This window comes from Dermochelys coriacea, chromosome 2 (genome assembly GCF_009764565.3).
Source record: "Dermochelys coriacea isolate rDerCor1 chromosome 2, rDerCor1.pri.v4, whole genome shotgun sequence".
NCBI classification, from domain to species: domain Eukaryota; kingdom Metazoa; phylum Chordata; order Testudines; family Dermochelyidae; genus Dermochelys; species Dermochelys coriacea.
The window spans coordinates 136,565,807-136,584,937 of record NC_050069.1 but is presented as its reverse complement, the minus strand read 5'-3'; positions in this window follow the sequence as shown (position 1 = coordinate 136,584,937).

Genomic DNA, 19,131 nt, shown 5'->3' with positions numbered 1-19,131 from the left:
TTTCTACAGGTATGTTAGCAACAAGAAGAAGGTCAGGGAAAGTGTGGGACCCTTACTGAATGGGGGAGGTAACCAAGTGACAGATGATATGGAAAAAGCTGAAGTACTCAATGCTTTTTTTTTGCCTTGGTCTTCACAGACAAGGTCAGTTTCCAGACTGCTGCACTGGGTACCACAGTATGGCGAGGAGGTGATCAGCCCTTAGTGGTGAAAGAACAGGATAAGGACTATTTAGAAAAGCTGGACATGCACAAGTCCATGGGGCCAGATGCAATGCATCCGAAGGTGCTGAAGGAGTTGGCTGATGTGATTGCAGAGCCATTGGCCATTATCTTTGAAAACTTGTGGCAATCAGGGGAAGTCCCGGATGATTGGAAAAAGGCAAATATAGTGCCCATCTTTTAAAAAAGGGAAGAAGGATAATCCGGGGAACTATAGCCTCACCTCAGTCCCTGGAAAAAATCATGGAGCAGGTTCTCAAGGAATCCATTTTGAAGCACTTGGAGGAGAGGAAGGTGATCAGAAACAGTCAACATGGATTCACCAAGGGCAAGTCATACCTGACCAACTTATTTGCCTTCTATGATGAGATAACTGGCTCTGTGGATATGGGGAAAGCAGTGGACATGATACACCTTGACTTTAGCAAAGATTTTAATATGGTCTCCCACAGTATTCTTGCCAGCAAGTTAAAGAAGTCTGGATTGGATGAATGAACTATAAGGTGGATAGAAAGCCAGCTAGATTGTCAGGCTCAACGGATAGTGATCAACAGCTCGATGTCTAGTAGGCAGCCGGTATCAAGTGGAATGCCCCAGGGGTCAGTCATGGGGCCGATTTTATTCAACATCTTAATTAATTATCTGGATGATGGGATGGATTGCACCCTCAGCAAGTTTGCGGATGACACTTAGCTTGGGGGAGAGGTAGATATGCTGGAGGGTAGGGATAGAGTCCAGAGTGACCTAGAAAAATTGGAGGATTGGGCAAAAGAAATCTGATGAGGTTCAACAAGGACAAGTGCAGAATCCTGCATTTAGGACAAAAGAATCCCATGCACTGCTACAGGCTGGGGACCAACTGGCTAAGTGACAGTTTTGCAGAAAAGGACCTGGGGATTACAGTGGACGAGAAGCTGAATACGAGTCAACAGTGTGCCCCCATTGCCAAGAAGTCTAATGGCATATTGGGCTGAATTAGTAGGAGCATTGCCAGCAGATCAAGGGAAGTGATTCCCCTCTATTCGGCATTGGTGAGGCCCCATCTGGAGTACTGCGTTCAGTTTTGGGCCCCCTGTCTACAGAAAGGATGTGGACAAATTGGAGAGAGTCCAGCAAAGGGCAACAAAAATGATTAGGGGGCGGGGGCACATGACTTATGAGGAGAGGCAGAGGGAACTGGGGTTATTTAGTCTGCAGAAGAGAAGAGTGAGGGGGTATTTGATAGCAACCTTCAGCTACCTCAAGGGGGAGTTCCAAAGAGGAGAGAGCTAAGTTCTCAGTGGTGGCAGATGACAGAACAAGAAGCAATGGTCTCAAGTTGCAGTGGTGGAGGTCTAGGTTGGATATCAGGAAAAACTATTTTACTAGGAGTGCAGTGAAGCACTGGAATGGGTTACCTAGGGATGTGGTGGAATCTCCATCCTTAGAGGTTTTTAAGGCCCGGCTTGACAAAGGCTGGGATGATATAGTTGGGGCTGGTCCTGCTTTGAGCAGGGGGTTGGACTAGATGACCTCCTAAGGTCTCTTCCAACCCTAATCTTCTGTGATTCTATGATATACCAGGCATCTTGTCGGAGATTCAACCAGTTCTGTGGCTACTGGGTTAGTCCACGTGCTTAGAGTAGTGAAGAGCCTAGGCTTCTAATTTAGCAATTGACAGAAGGTTCTAGCTTTTGTATTGTAGATTAACAATTGCAGAACCTCAGATGGTTGCTGCCAAAGACCTCCATGGTTTGTTGAAAATACTTAGAGAATTCTCCTTTGTTTCAGAACTTCACCCTGAAGCCTCGCTTCAGGCCCAGGTAAAACACTCATTTTGATGTTAATGGAAGACTTGTCTGATTAGAAACTGAGGCCCAAATCATTGTTCCCCTGTAAAATGATATAAATTATGTGGGGAAACTCCCTGAACCTAAATGGAGAGGTTCCAAAGTATGATGTCTTCCAAGGAAGGAGTTTTCATTCCTGCAGATGGGACAAGGCCATGGTTCTCAAATTTCTTCGATATGCTTTGTCTCACCCAGACCTCAAGATGTCTGCCTGGAGGATCAGCCTCTTTGTACTAGAGTCTAGGCACCTGCTTCACCACTGTTACTGAGCAGTGAAAAAGTAGAGCAAGCCAATAGTGAATTAGGTCCTACATCAGCACCCCTTGGCAATATGGTTTCTGCAGGAGCTGTATTGTTATTGCTCTGGCCATGCTTATCTCCTCTCCTTGCCCCACCTCTGTGGTAAAAGGTGAGAAACTAGGTGAAGAACTAGGTGTACACATCACTGTTTTGGAGTAATCCTGGCCAATAATACCTCTAATTTTTTTGAAGCACCAACAACAGGTGAGATAAATTGTAGGTAAATTATTCATATGATTGGTTAATCTCACCGTTTTAAATGTATGCCTTATTTTTAGTCTGAATTTATCTTGCTTTATCTTCTAGTTATTGGATTTTGTATGCCTTTGTCTGCTAGATTAAAGTGACTTCTATTATAAAATCTTCAAGTATCGATATTTATAGACTGTGGTATACAGAGTGGGTACAAGATGAGATAAACAAGTCTTTGGAGAGTTTTAAGTTAAAGTAAAGTGTTTGAAATGGATGTGGACATGGACAAGTAACTAGTGACAGTGACGAGGATTGGTCCCAGATAGTGGAGCAAGGTAGGTTCCTTTAACTTTAGAGAGTAGGGAACTGTAAAGATCATGTAAGTGAGGATATCAGCGATTGCAAAGAACAGAGAGATATGAATAAGGCTTTCAAGCATTAGGGTAGAGGTAGAAACAGATTCTGGCAACATTTTGAAGACAAGGTTTACAGAAAAAAAGTTTTATGATTTCAGCCACAAGAAAATAAATAATATTTGCCAATAGAAATAGCAACGCTTTGTGTTAAGTATTCTACATCAGAAGCTATTTGCAGTGCACAGCAGGTTTTATTAGTTCTACAAAGCCAAGAACTATGCTACATGTTCTTCTTGAGTGGCGTCTTCTGGCACCTTAACTACAGGATTAGTTGTTTCAGTGTTATTGTCTTACAAGTTCTTTTTCTTAGTGTGTGGTGTGGCAGGGGACCTCTTCTGTCTCCTCAGACTTAGCACAACTTCTCCCTAAACATAAGAGGGGTAGTTGTGTCAGTCTGTATCCACAAAAACAACAAGGGGTCTGGTGGCACCTTAAAGACTAACAGATTTATCTGGGCACAAGCTTTTGTGGGTAAAAAATGCACTTCTTCAGTTGCATGGAGTGAAAATTAGAAATACAAGCATAAATATACTGGCATATGAAGAGAAGGGAATAACCTTACAAGTGGAGAACCAGTGTTCAGGAGGCCAATTCAGAGTGGATGTGGTCCACTCCCAATAACTGATGAAGTGTCAATACCAAGAGAGGGAAAATTTCTTTTGTAGTGAGCCAGCAACTCTCAGTCCCTATTCAAACCCGAATTAGTGGTGTTACATTTTCAAATGAATTGTAGCTCTGCAGTTTCTCTTTGAAGTCTGTTTTTGAAGTTTTGTTGTTGCAGAATGGCTACTTTTAAATCTGTTATTGAATGTCCAGGGAGATTGAAGTGTTCTCCTACTAGCTTTTGTATATTATCATTCCTGATGTCTGATTTGTGTCCATTTATTCTTTTACATAGAGACTATCTGATTTGGCCAATGTACATGAGGGACATTGCTGGCACATGATGGCATATATCACGTTAGTAGATGTGCAGATGAATAAGCCCCTGATGTGTGTCTGATGTGATTGAGTCCTATGATGGTGTAGCTCTGCATTTTCTCTTTGAAGTCTGCTTTTGAAGTTTTTTGAAACACTAACCCTGTAACAAACCTTGTTGTCTACTCTGTCTCATATCTACTCTAGAAACTGCAGAGCTACAATTCATTTGAAAATTTAACACCATTAATTTGGGCTTGAATAGGGACTGGGAGTGGCTGGCTCACTACAAAAGCAATTTTCCCTCTCTTGGTATTGACACCTCCTCATCAATTATTGGGAGCGTACCACATCCACTCTGAATTGGCCTTGTCAACACTGGTTCTCCACTTGTAAGGTTACTCCCTTCTCTTCATGTGCCAATATATTTTTGCCTGTATCTGTAATTTGCACTCCATGCATCTGAATAAGTGGGTTTTTTATCCACAAAAACTTGTGCCCAAATAAATCTGTTAGTCTTTAAGGTGCCATTGGACTCCTCGTTGTTTTTGTGGACACAGGCTAATACGGCTATCCCTCTGATAACTGTTAAGGATTGGAGGCCTGGGTAGATAGCCAATTGAACATAAGCACCCCACAAGATGCTGTAGCTAAAAAGGACAACATGACCCTGGATACATAAAACACCCTGCTTGAGTCATGAGAAGTAAGAGTTTGGAGGGGATATTACCCCAGCATGCATGAGTAATGAGATGCATGAGATACTGTGTCCAGTTCTTGCATCCACACTTTTAAAAGGATGTGGATAAATTGGAAAGCGTTCAGGAAAGAGAGACAAGAATTATTTGAAGTCTGGAAAGCCACTTCTTGGCCTGGTCTTAGGTTTTTTTTGTTTCCACCCCTATGACTTTACTTCTACCATTAGGTTCTTTCATCATTCAGGCCACTTCATCTGTCTGGGAATTACTAACTCCTTTACTCCCATGGTCACTTCTCTTCTAATCTCAACTGCAAATTTACCTCTTTTTTAACCAGTAGTATGACTCAACCCCACCACAGTCTCTCTCACACATTCTTTCATTCTTTCTTTCCTTACTCATTGTAATAGAGTCTGATCCAAAGCCAACTGAAGTCAATAGAAAAACTTCCGTTGGGCTCTCTGGATTTTAGAACAGCCTTACAGTGTGCAGTTGTTTGTTTATTCACATTAATATTACTTCAATTACAACTTCTCTCTTAGAGCTGTTCTATACTACCACGATAAATCGATCTAAGTTATGCTACTTCAGTTACGTGAATAACATAGCTGAAGTTGACGCAGCTAGATACACTTACATTGGTGTCTACACCATGCTGTATCGACAGGAGATGCTCTCCTGCTGACTTCCCTTACACTTCTCAGGGAGGTGGATGCTCTCCCATCGATTTAGTATGTCTTCATCAGACCCGCTAAATTGACACCACTGCATCGATGGCAGCAGTCCCGATTTAACCAATAGTGTAGACATGGCCTTACTCTGCTCCTTGTCCATATCACCTCATCATGCTCAATGTATGAGTTGAACCTTTTCTTTAAATAATTTGTCTCCTTACATTGGTGAAATTACTGTTGACTGACACTAGTGTGGGGGTTCTCAAACTTAATTGAACCGCAACTGCAAAACAAAAATTACTACACGACCCCAGAAAGGGGGACCGAAGCCTGAGCTCAGCCGAGGCTCACCACCCTGACCTGGAGGGCGAAGCTGAAGTTTGAGTCCTGCCGCACCAGGTGGGGGGGCCAAAGCCCAAGCCCTGCTGCCCTGGATGGTGGGATTCGAGCTTCAACTTTGGCCCCAGGCCTCAGCAAGTTAAAGACAGCCCTGGTGACCCCATTAATATGGGATCGGAACCCACTTTTGGGTCCCAACCCATAGTTTGAAAACCGCTGCACTAGTGTATGTGGGAAATCTGTTTCTGAAGCTTAGCAGCATCCATATCCTCAACCTCACCTAAAGAAAAACCTTGCTCTGTTTGGTTTGGGAAACATATAAACTTTACCATCTTTGTAAGTGATGCTTGTAAATTTCTTGGAATAAGATAGACCTATTATATCTAATTGTATTTAGGCATTTGATTGTGCTCTCACTGAAGTGCATAGCAACACAATGAGGCTCTTACTAAGCATGTGGAACTTGCAAGTTTTGTCAGTGGATTAGGAAATCTGTAACAGAGTTTCCTTTTGTCATGAATCTTGAAAATGTGTTTTTATAAAATATTGAAAAATTCTAATTCAGATGAAGTAAACTTTAAAAATCATCAACCAGTTTTCTTTAATGAGCTCTACAAAAAAACCAAACAACCCACCCCAAAAAAACCCAAACAAACAACCCCTCCCCCCAAACAAACCACAGCCTGCTGTTTAAAATGTGTCTCTCTCTTTTTATTTTTGTGTTATTTCAGCACATTTCTGGTCAGAGCATATGGGAAGTGTTTATTTTTCACACCTGAATAATTCAAAAATAGCTCAACACATTTTGCTCAAAATTTCTAAAAAAAGAATCACTTTTGGGCAGAGATCAAGCATGGGAAATTGAAGCCCAAAAGGAGTTTGAGTTATAAGCAATGCAAAAAAGAAGGGTAGAATAGCAGCTGGATTTCAACATTAACTACCCATACTAACTATCATAAGATATTGTTCTTATTATAATTAATTATAATATTTGAACTTCTAAATAATATCCATTCAGAGTATAAAAACAAATGTGAATAAGTGACATACTATCCCTAAAGGTGGGTAAAGGGTTGAAATTTTCAAAGACACAAATGGGCGTATCCTCCAAATATCACAGGACATTATGCTGCACTAAACTGGTGATGAAAGAGCAAACTGTCACTGGGGCAAAAATGAAAGGAAAACCAAGCCCTTTGAGAAGCTAGATTTTACAAGATCCATCTGTAGAAAGTTTGACTATCCCAGGTATTGGAACTATTGGGTTGTCCAGCTGGCTCCAATTAACTATGAATCCTTAGCAAAGCCTGCTGGCCGTGGGAGGGGTGTGGGGTCCTGTATAATACAGGTCCAGCCTAGTCCAAGGGTGGCAGGAGGGCAGGCAGTACAAGAGAAGGATATGCTATTGAGCGAGTCCGAGGAGGAAACAGCTCTAAAAAGGAGAGATAGTATTTGATTAGTGTCTAAGGAGAAGCAAGGACTTAGAAAAGAAGTTACTAGATTTGGAAGACTCTGGGCTTCCCAGCATGGGGGAAAAGTTTGAATATACTTTGGGCACACAGAACATGGAGAACCTATTGGAAGTGTGGGACTAAAAGTAAACAACTGTAGATGGTGGTAAAATGAAGGGGTGGAGTGGAGGCAGGGCCTGGGGCTGAGCAGGGAGCTTGGGGGGGGGGGCGCAAAAAATTTGTAAATCAAAATGGGCATCCTCGGATTGCTCAAGTTTTTGAGAACTGCTGACTTAGGAAATATAATGCAAAGCTTACCAGAGTCCAGAGCAATGTTCCCTCTAATTTTTGACAGGCCATGTGTGCAAAAAATTTCTTCTGTGCAAATTGTGCTTCTGTGCAAATTTTTGTGCACTCGGTGTTTCGCCATGTGTGCGGGGTTTAGGATATGTGTGCGCGCGCACATGCGCACAGCTTAGAGGGAATAGTGGTCCAGAGACTAAGGGGGCAGTATTGTATTTTCCACTGAGAGCAGGGAGCTTCAGAATATCTTGCTCCTCTTCATGCTGTGGTCTAGGATCTCAGCTGTACCCTGTATCTCCAGAGACTAGCCAATGCAGGTCTGGAAAGGAGGCCATTGTGGCTGCAGGATCTGCTGCAGCTATGGTATATCTACACTGTGTTTTAAAACCCACAGCAGCAAGTCTCAGAGTCTGGCTGTACAGACATGGGCTTGTACTACGGTACTAAAAAGAGCTGTGTAGAGGTTGAGCTTGGGCTTTGAAAGCCAGCAAGTGAGGTGCGCTGAGCCACATTTACACTGCTGTTTTTAGCACTGTAGTGTGAGCCTGAGTCTGCAGACCTGAGCTGTGAGACTCGCTGCCCCGTGTTTAAAACACAGTATAGACACAAAAGGCAGCTGGTAATGGCCCCAATGAGCTATCCAGTTGAGGACTACTGGAACTCAGTAGCCCTCTGGCCATTCCTTTTCCTGCACCCAACTTGTCCCTTATGCCAGGCTGTGTGTGCGGCATGGTGGGGCTGGGGGAGGGTGAAATGGGAATAACATAACTGGTTATCCAGCTCTGCACCAGCTGAAGAGAACAAAGGAGCCAGAATCAACAGGAGATTCTGGCCCTATGAATATTTAGCCATAAGTTTATAAGCAAAAATAACAGGAAATTTGATACAGTATTTCTACTGACATCAATATATGTTTCACAGTGATCAAAGTCTGATGTTTTTGTTTTACTGTGTTGTATCTTCCTCTCTACTCTCAGTCTCTCAAATTGAACAACCAAATGCTTATTGTATATGATTGCAAACTGGGCGTTCTTGTGGGGGAAATGTCACAATAAATTGAACATACACCCAATTTACAACTGATTAACATTCCATATGTGAAATTATTTTCTTTTGATACATAAAGATTTGTTTTGTGTATGTTAACATTCCTTAGTACATTACCAAGTACAAACTTCCTTTGGTTATTCTAATGTGTGTGTGTGTGTGTGTGTGTGTGTGTGTGTGTGTGTGAAGAAATACAAAAGTAAGCCAGACTCCACTGTTAGACCTGTTAGTGTAAATCCAGAATAACTCTACTGAAGTCAAGAGTAAATGTAACCTTCAGAGTAAATATTGGAATTTGGGCCATCATGTTTAGTAAAAAATATGGTTTAAATCCAGATTGGTTGAAGTCCAGCTGCATTCTTTATCATTTGGATCTTAAAGATTTTTTGGTTTTAAAATAATCACTCCTGACTTCCTGCAGAAAGCATGGTTTACTAAGTCTATAGTGTTGTTGGATTAAGATTCTGTGAATGCCAGGCTCCTTATGGGCTTTTTTCCACCAAGAGGAATTCAGAGATCTCATGTTTCTTTGTTCAGCTACAAATAGAATATATAGATCCTACAGTAATTTATCCTATTTTTGCATGCTGAATCTGTCACTCTCTACAGCTGACTCTCCCATTGTGTTCTCTGGTGTCTGGGATTTGGACTGAAGAGCGAGCTCTATTGCATATTTTGGACATCCCCACCAGAATTTTTACTGCCAAGATTGAGTTTCATGATGATCATGTGTGCAGACTAAGCAATGGAAATCCACCCTGTGTATTACCAAGAACAGAATTTTTATACTGAATTCAGTGTGGGGCTAAGAGTCAGATAGCCTGGGGTATTTCCAAAATTGCCACTGACTCACCAGGTCAGATCCTCAACGGATGTAAATCATCATAGCTCTTGACTTCAGTGGAGTTTTGCTAACTGCCCCCATTGAGAATGTGGTCCACTGTGTGCTCCTGGAAAGTCACTTATCCTCTCAATGTTTCTCTACACTGCATCCAGGAGCAAGCCTCCCACACTGGATAGACAGATGTGCGCTAGCAGGGCTTGAGGTAGCATGCTATTTTTAGCAGTGTGGATGTTGAGGCACTGGTAGAGACACAGACGAGCCAGCCAAGCTCATTCCCAGCTGCATGTAGGGCCTGTTTTTTAAAGGTATTTAGGTATCTAGGCACCTTTGAAAATACCACTAGGAATCCATCTGCATCTTTAGGTGCTTAAGTACAGTTAAAAATCTGGCCTTCTGTGCCTCACTTCCCCATCTATAAAATGGGAATAATACCCATCTCTTCATAGCACTGCGATATCATCTTATTAACTCATCATAACTACAGTACATAACTGACAACAAATTTCTGTTCTTCCTGCTTCTCTAGTAAGCTTACTTTAAATGCAATTAAAATGTATTGAGCCAACAGACCTGAAGCTGAGGAACTCTACTGAACTGCATAAGGTAACATTAAAGGATTGTTATATTAGAATTTTTCAGTAGTCTACAGGAATGAGTTACAGAAGTTATAGGCCATACTGTAGCACTAGTGTCTGAGCGGAAATCACCGTTAATATCCCTGGGGATTTCAACTTTAACATTGGTGACAAGATCTGGCCCCACATTTGTAATAGTCCACTTACAAAAAATCATCATTGCAAAATTAGCTGTTTCTTATACATTTCAGAGTGCCTACAGCTTGAGATTTTTGTGGTGAAAGCATAACCTTTCAAATACATTCCTGTTTCACAAACAACTGGCAGACTTTTGTCCTTTTCAGAAGCACATGAGATTTAAACATATCCATAAAAGTTGCCCTCAAAGCATTTCCTTTGGGTGAGTATGGAATGCTGACTATTCATTAAACTAGTAGTTGTATAAAGTAGTTTCTTGCCCCCCTGATCTGCTGAAGCTTTTGGCATGAACAGCTGCTTATCTCATGAATGGAATTTCCTGTTAGTATACTTCCAGCCTAAGTGTTCGCCAAAAGCACAGCAAATGTCAACAAATATAAATGTATTAGGCCCTAATTTCTTAAAGACAGTGGATAAGTCACATATGCTTCACTTTCTCTCTTTTTTTTTAATTTAAAGGGGTCTCAGTTCTAGTAATACACGTGCTCTCATTTTTGTTGTCACAACAAAAGACAACAAGACCCATTCTTATGGCCTGTCTCTGATCTCATTTACCTTGGTGATGCCATCAGTTTAAATGAAATCAGGCCCTTTGTGCCTTTGCAATGTTGTTTCTCGATATCGGATAATATACAGAACCATTTAAGAATGAAAGCTGAAGTAACCGGGTTTATTGTTACAAAAAATGGTGCTGCTCTTGCTAAATGACTGAGCCAAATTCTGCATCGGTTACGCTGGAATAAACCCACAATAACACCTCCGCTCGCTTCAGCTGGGTTAGTCTGAATTTGTACTGGTGTAACTGGCCCATTAGCTTTTCAGTCAGGAAACTTGGCTCTGCTTGGTGCAGCCCCTCAGCTGACAGAGTTGATGTAGGTACCAATGGAGTCAAGGGATGAAGTTAATTACACCAGTTGAGAAAAAGCCCCTGAAGTGCTTTTAACTCTTGGGGTGAACTGTGGTGACTCTTTCATGGCACATAGAATCACTACATAACAGTTTAAAGACAGGAAATAGATAATATCAGCTCCATATAGAGGGGAGTTTAGGTACATGCAATTACTCAAATTCAAATTTGTGTGGGACCTTGGGTAAACATCCAAATATTCAGCTGGATCTTTAATGCTCATGAGTTGTTAGGTCTTCAGTTTTATGTCCCCTTCAAAAAGAGGCTGTAAATTGACCTAAGTTACACTACTTAAGTTATGTAAGTTATGTAACGGAAGTTGACGTAGCTTAGGTTGACTTACAGCAGTGTCTATACCACACTGTGTCGACAGGAGATGCTGTCCTGCCAACTTCCCTTACGTGTCTTGGTGAGTTGGAGTACAGAAGTCAACGGGAGAGTGCTCTGCAATCGATTTAGCTTATCTTCACCAGACCCGCTAAATCGACACCGCTGTATTGATCACAGTAGTGCTGATCTAGCCATAAGTATAGACCTGGCCTATATCAGAGTGAAGAGTGCCACTTTCTGAATCACTAACATTACGTTCAGCAGCACCTAGCTTTTCCTTGGTAGTGTTGCATGGAAGCACTTTCCTCCCCTGACAATGCTTAGCTTATTAGATGGGAGAACAAACATGACTGATGTTAGTCACATTGCTTAATGCACTGCTGAAAGATGCTCAGATACTCAGATGAATGTGATATAAGAACCTTTATAGAGCAGAGTAGATTGCCACGGCCATGCACAGCCCATCGTAATATGGGTGTAGGCCAGGGGTTCTCAAACTGGGGGTTGGGACCCCTCAGGGGGTCGCGAGGTTATTACATGGGAGGTCGCGAGCTGTCAACCTCCACCCCAAACCCTGCTTTGTCTCCAGCATTTATAATGGTGTTAAATATATAGGAAGTGTTTTTAATTTATAAGGGGCGTTGTACTCAGAAGCTTGCTATGTGAAAGGGGTCACCAGTAAAAAAAAGTTGGAGAGTCACTGCTGTAGGCCGTGGATACCTTTGACTATTCTTGGTTATATTTTCAGGGCCCAGTTATATGTCCCTTAAGTCTCCTACATTAAATATCAGTAGCAAAAAATGAAAACTGTTTAGAAATATAATACTAATTATAAGCTTTGCAATGATATTTGGGAATGATCACTCAGCACTAGCTTTGACATGTTTATAATTTAAAACTTTGTCTGAATTTTGTGTAAGAAAAAAATCTTTCTCAAGTGGAAGAGATAGTGGTGTACGTGGATTCCTTTAAACCCAGTCTTCTGTCTGGCCGTGCTGCTGAGAGAGATCAACAGTCAGTATTTCCCATTTGGAAGCCTTGTATTCTCTTTTCCGCCTCTTTTCAGTGGGTAGAGCATGAGCGTTGGCATTACCCTTTCCTGTATCCTGGAGGACAAGTGACAGTTGTCTTTCCTTGTCCTGAATATTATTGCATGAGCATGTCATCTCTGAGCCCTGCAAAATATGTATTCCCCACTATCACTAGCCATCTCTCGAAGGCTATGTCTATACTGAAGTTGTGTGTGATCGCAGCATAGGCTGGCATACTCATGCTAGCTTTAATCTAGTTTGCTCTGCTAAATTTAGCATTGAAGATGTGTGATATGGACTTCAGTGCAGGTTTGCAATGTGAGTGCATACTTAGGGTCTGCCTGTACAGTGCATGCTAAAGCCTGTGTTGTCATGGTGGCCGAAATCCCTACCCAGGAAGTCTCAGTGTGATCTCCTACCCTCCTGGAGAGGATGCTCCTAACCCAACACCACATTGCGACAACGCCAGGACAGAGACTAAGCCAGAATCATTGGCCCCTGCTGAGAAAGATGCGGGAAGGGGTCCACAAAGAACTACAAGTTCTGCTAACCCTGGGAATCATCAAGGAGTCACACAGTGAATGGAGGAGCCTGATCGTGCTGGTACCAAAAGCCTTCCCTACCCCATTTGGATTATACCAATTTGTGACTGTCATTTGGCCTCCATGGAATGGCAGCCTCCTTTCAGTGACTGATGGACCAGTTCTGTGATCCCACAACCAGTATGCACCTGCCTATACTGACGACAGTCATCTGTAGCTACAGCTGGGAACCCACTTACAGCATGTCACCATGGTCTTTTTGGCCCTCGAGAAGGCAGGGCTTAGAGCAAATCTGGGCAAATACCACCTAGGATAGAGGGAGGTGACATATCTCAGATACACTGTGGGATGGGGACGGCTTCATCTGCTGGGGGACAGATTGACAGATACCATCAATCAAAAAGCAAGTGCGATGCTTCCTAGGCTTGACCAGCTATTACAGGCGGTTTGTACCTGACCTCACCACAATAGCTGCCACCTTTACCGATCTGCTGAAAGGCATCTGCTCCAAGAAGATGCAGGCCTGCAACTGAGCCTTCAGGACCTTGTAAAACCAGCTAATCCAGAGGCCATTTCTCCTCCACCCCGGCTTTACAAAGCAATTCATTCTGCAAACGGATGCATCAAAAGTGGGCCTGGGGGCTGTGCTGGGGAAAAGAACAGCTGATCCTATACATAGCTGTTCCTTTGGGAAGCGAACTACTTGATGATCAAGAAAGAAGCCCTGGCAGTGAAATAGGCCATAGAGGCACTTCGATATTATCTCTGTAGGGAACTCCTTCCTACTCATCATAGACCACACACCCCTGTGGTGCCTAAGCTCCATGAAAGACACTAACAACTGGTTCATGACGTGGTACCTTTCCCTGGAACCTATGACTTCCAGGTACTCCATCGCCCATGAGATGCTCACAAAAATGCCATTTTTCCCCCTGAGGTGGAGGATGTGTGTGGCAAGAGGAAGACCCGCCCCAGGCTCTTAGCTTGAGGGGGAGGGGGTATAAGTCCCACACCAGGAAACCAAGGTTTAGCGAGCATCTCTGGGCCCAGAAGGACCAGCCTAGCTATATCTTCTGGGCATGCTCACAATGGAGGCTGAGCTCAAAAGGGAGCAGCCCAGCTCAGTCAAGGCAAGCAGAACAAGGGAGCAGTCTTATGTTGGTAGCTCCTTCAGAGAGGCCATTGGCGCTCCACACTGCCTGGACCTATTCCCAGTGCAGAGCTGCTGAAGGTCCTGTGGAGACCACATAGTCTCCAGATCAGTGAAGACCCCGTCTGTGAGTCCATAAGCTGATCCTTGTTGTGACTTTGGAGGGTGCTGCGAACACAGCAGGAAATGATTGAGGGAACAAGCATGGTGGTGTCTGACCCCCCAGGCAACATATCTGACCTGCCAGTCACATGGTCTGGGTTGGAACCCAGTGGAACGGGGGGTTGGGGGGGGAAACAGGTTTACTTACCGCTGGCCATAGAGACTTGCTGCTGGGCAATAGTGCTGGGCTCAGATACCCAACTTCCCCAGGCATATTAACAGGAGTGTGATATGTAAGAGGTTAGGATAATTACCTCCTGGGTACTTTGCACTGGTGAGGCCTCAGATGGAGTATTGTGTCCAATTCTTGGCACCACACTTTAAGAAAGAAAAGAGGAGAGCAACAGAAATGATAAAAGGTTTAGAAAACCTGAACAATGAGGAAAAATTTTAAAAAAACGGGCATGTTTAGTGTTGAGAAAAGACGACTGCTGTGGGGACCTGATAATAAACTTCAGATATGTTAAGGACTGTTATAAAGAGGGCAGTGATCAGTTGGTCTCCATGTCCACTGATGGTAGGACAAGAAAGAATGGCCTTAATTTGTAGCAAGGGAGATTTAGGTAAAATATCAGGAAAAACTTTCTAACATAAGGATAGTTAAGCTCTGGAATTGGCTTAGGGACAATATGGAATCCCCATTATTGGAGGTTTTTGGAACAGGTTGAACAAACACCTGTCAGGGATGGTCTAGGTTTTCTTGGTCCTGCCTCAAAACAAGGGGCTGGACTTGATAACTTCTCCAGGTTCATTACAGCCCTACATTGCTATGATTCTTTGATTTTATGAAATGGAAAGGAGTAGCTACTGTTCCCAGAAACAAAGGGAAGATTTTTATTTTCAAAAGAAGAAGAAAAAGAGAGGAAGAGACAAAGTAAGGAATGCAAACCAAACAGAAAGGAGGAAAACCAGAAATCTAGAGGGTTGGAATTAAAGATAGAGGTGGACGGAAGGGAATAAAGAACTATATACATGAAATGAAAAAGCAAAGAAAAATGCTGGCAGCTTTTTAGGTTAGCATCATTTATTTGTATTTCTTTTCTCTGGCAGTCATCTGGTGGGTCGGTACATTTTGGGGAAGGGGAATCCAAAATATCATTGGTAAGGAAATTTGAATCTTACAGGGGAAGCATGATCCCATGGTTAAGGCATTAGCAAAAGACCTGGGAGATCTGGAATCACTATTCTGCTACACCTTCCTGTGTGACCTTGAGCAAGACACTTAAGCTCTTAAGTGACAAAGTCACTTCTGAAATGGAACCTAAGACACGTAGGCCTTGTTTGCACTAGGAGGGTTTTATAGTGGTATAAAAAAGTGTTTATATCGATTTGGCTTGTGCTGGCTTGGGGAACCAGCATAAGGTAAACCAGTGTAACTATTTTTATACCAATATAAATGCAGCCACTTCAGTGGGTTTTGCCAGTATAGCTATGCTGGTAAAAAAAAAATCACACCCCACATAGACTTACCTTTTACTGGAATCATTAAATGTAGACCAGGCTTTAGTCTCTCTCTCTCTGCCTCAGTTCCCCATATGTTCAATGGAATAATAGTACTTCCCTATTCAAAGGGATGTTGTGATGCACCCAGATACTACAGTAATGGGGACCACATAAGCACCGTAGAAATTCTCATTCTACTTCATAATAACTGTTGGAAATATATCCATACAAACCCAGGCTGCTGCAGGTGTGTTGCATTATAGGAGGGAGCCTCAAAATAGCTGATCGATGTTGGTTTGATTAGCAAGTGGCACTGCCACTCTTCCTTTTTCTCCAGCTGCAATAATTCTGATATACACCACTTTGAAAAAATAATGCCCTGGATTTTTTTCCTCTCTATTAATGTGACCAGAGGGAGGGGAAATGCCATTTAAAATGCCAGAGTTTATATGGCCGTGTGAGTGGGTTGAAAGCTAATTATATTCTAACAAGTAACTAGGTTTCAATCTAATTTGGGTCCTGAAGGCAGATTCCAAATTCCCCTCTAGTACAGTATGAGCCTCTCTCCAAGCTGTAGCTAAAAATTGACAGGCAGGTGCACTTTTTCTTGCCTGTGTAGTGTACACCTGTAACTGGCTGATATAATACTTGTGGTTAGAATATGAAAAGATTCCTAAACTTTAGTTGTGTCCTGAAAAGGAAAAATAGTTGGGCTTGTGCCCTCTTTGCTTCTTTATGATGGATAAAGAAGTGTGCAAGGTTTTTTCATTTTGTTTTGAAAAAAAGGGGAGGGATGAGAGCAAAAGTGGAGAGGGGCTTAAAAAGGAAGTATGAGAGTGTGCATCTGTCTCTGTGTGCGTATGTAAGAGACAGAAATGATAGAATTTGAGGTCTTGCCTATCCTGAAAACTCTAGAGAATTAATAAATTATTTATCCCTAGAGACTGACAGTTGAGCAGTTGAGAGGGAAAAGATTTTTAGTCACTATTTTTCTACTTAACTCCAATGTCCAACTAATAGTATGGAAGAAAAATGGGCTTTGTTAAAGTTTCAGCACCTTTTCCGTTAAGGTGTAAGCGCTCACAATACACATCTCCTAAGGCTCTCAAGAACACCTCTGATAAAACAAAGGCTGACTGTACTTGGCATTCTTGATATTTCTAAGGTGATAAAAATATTATGATTTGTTACTTATTTGTATCACTGTACCTCCAGGGACCCAAAGATAAAACTATTTGTTTTGAAAAACTTCTCTGCTTTTAACCATCCAAAAAAAACAACAACCAGACCCTCCAAACTCATTTTCAGGTTGTCTTTAAAAGAGACTTGTGGGGTCTGGATAGTTGAAAGGATTGGTAGTGGACTATGGAGCCTTTCCCCTCTAGCAGGGGTGCTGGAGCAATTTTTATAGTGGAGGCGCTGAGAGCCATTGAACCAAATTGTAAATCCTGGATATGATAGAAACCACTTCAAGCCCAGAGGTGCTGTAACACTCCCAGTCTCCCTAGTTTCAGCACCTTTGCCCTCTAGCCTTCTTTTTAAATTTGATTTAGGCATACAGTGACTGAGTGTTAATTACAATCAGTTGGCTGTATAGTGGCCTGAGGGAAATGAATTGGCAGTTTCAGTCCAGTTTGTGGACAGTAGCCTACATTACCATTGATAGTCTCAGCAGAAAGGCCAAAGATCAAATGGACAGTGGATACTAAAATTCTCTCACCCCTAGAGGTAATTCCTTTAAATTCAGGCCTAGTGTACTCTTAAGAATTAGATAAACCTAACTATGCTGCTCATGGGTTTGAACAATTTTGTGCCCTGAGTGCTGTAGTTTGGTCGACCGAAACCCTGGTGTAGATGCTGCTAGGTCATGGAAGAATTCATCTGTCGACCTAGTTGCCATGTCTTGGAGAGGTAGATTAACTACAGCAACTGAAAAGCCTTTTCCATCAATGTAGGAAACATCTACACGACCTTGTTACCATGGTACACCTGTAGCACTGTAGCTGTTCTTCTGTAACAGCTGTGGTGTAGACTTGGCCTAAGGTCAAGGTACTTGGCAAGGCAGTTCGGGGAAGCTTGTACTGCTATGCCGGCTGTATTTGTTCTATGCTTAAATAGGGGATTTAATTTCCCAAGGCAGAAAAATCCAGTGCTGTCACAAGCGTTAACACCCCCACCCCCGACCTGTAAATCCTATGTTGCCTCCTTCTTACAAACATGCTGCTTTTTACTCATGTATAAATAAAAGAAACACAAAGCTGCACAAACTAGCACAGGCAGAGCAAGAAAATGAAATCCATGTGTCAGTAGATTGTATTGGGGTAGCCAGTTTTCCTGCATGGTTTGCATTACAGTTTAGGGAAGATTAGACCATCAAACCACACAAACACCAAGGCTGAATTGCTCGATGATGAATCCACTGTGGCTATCCAGAATGACTTGGCATTTCTCAGCATTAACCATGTATCACCTCTAGTGGCAGGGCATAGTGTTCACACACTAGAAACTTGTACAGAGCATGCTGGAGCATTAAAGATCCCCCTTCCTCCCTTACTACTGGAGGGCTCTAGGCAAGGGATAGGATCTAGTTGTGCTTTCCCAGGAGCAGACCAGGGACCAGACTGAGACTTGGAGTCACATTCTGATCCCAGGTTTCTCCCTTACTCCAAGGACAAAGTGATCTGTGCTAGCTAGGGCAGATTATTTTCCTCATCTGTGCTAATTTGGCTGTGTTGAAGGTAGAGCCAAGACTCCTCTCAGTACTCACCCATATCCACCTGCTCCGAAGCCAGTTACACAGGATGGGGAGTAACAGCCTCATGGAAACTCATGTCCCTGTAATACTGGTGATACAGGGAGCCCTTATGCCCAGATCTGCAAAGGTATTTAGGTTGCTAAATTCAAATTGATTTCAAAATACCTTTGAGGAGCTGGGCCTTTATGACCCCTTACTCTTCTGTGTGGCTGTGTAGTCAGGGTCATGCTTTTGCCTGTTATTTATTTAGTTCTGCTAGTGCCAACTGTGATGTTGCACTCCATATGCTTTATGGAAATATGCTTATGAATATGACAACTGGAATATGCTTTATGTTAAATACCCTTGTATGGTGTCATTAGAAAGCTTGTAATCTGATAAGTGTGTTCATCCTATTTGTTTGCATATATTATTTCTCTATCTGGAGTTAAGAGAATAAGATATAAACTTGTATCACTGATGTAAACATATTAAGTGGAGGCCATTAAAGGTGCTCCAGAAACAATTAGTTGTAAATGGCCTTAGTTACTTGAAAGCCTTTCTGTGTACATGTGGGCCAGCCCATGGGGAATGGAGACTAGGGGTCTTACAGTGACATGTGATCATGTCACCTGATAATGAAATCCTTCTTAAATCTGGTACTTTTCCATTTAGAAGGAAGGGTGGGAACCCAGAGAGACAAAAGATTCCCGCCTTGTGCCAAAGCTGTAAAAGGGAGTGGAGCAGGAGAAAAGAGGCTGCCCGTCATGAGAGAACCCCTGCTTATCACCTAAGATATCTGCTGGAACTAACAAGGACTGTACCAG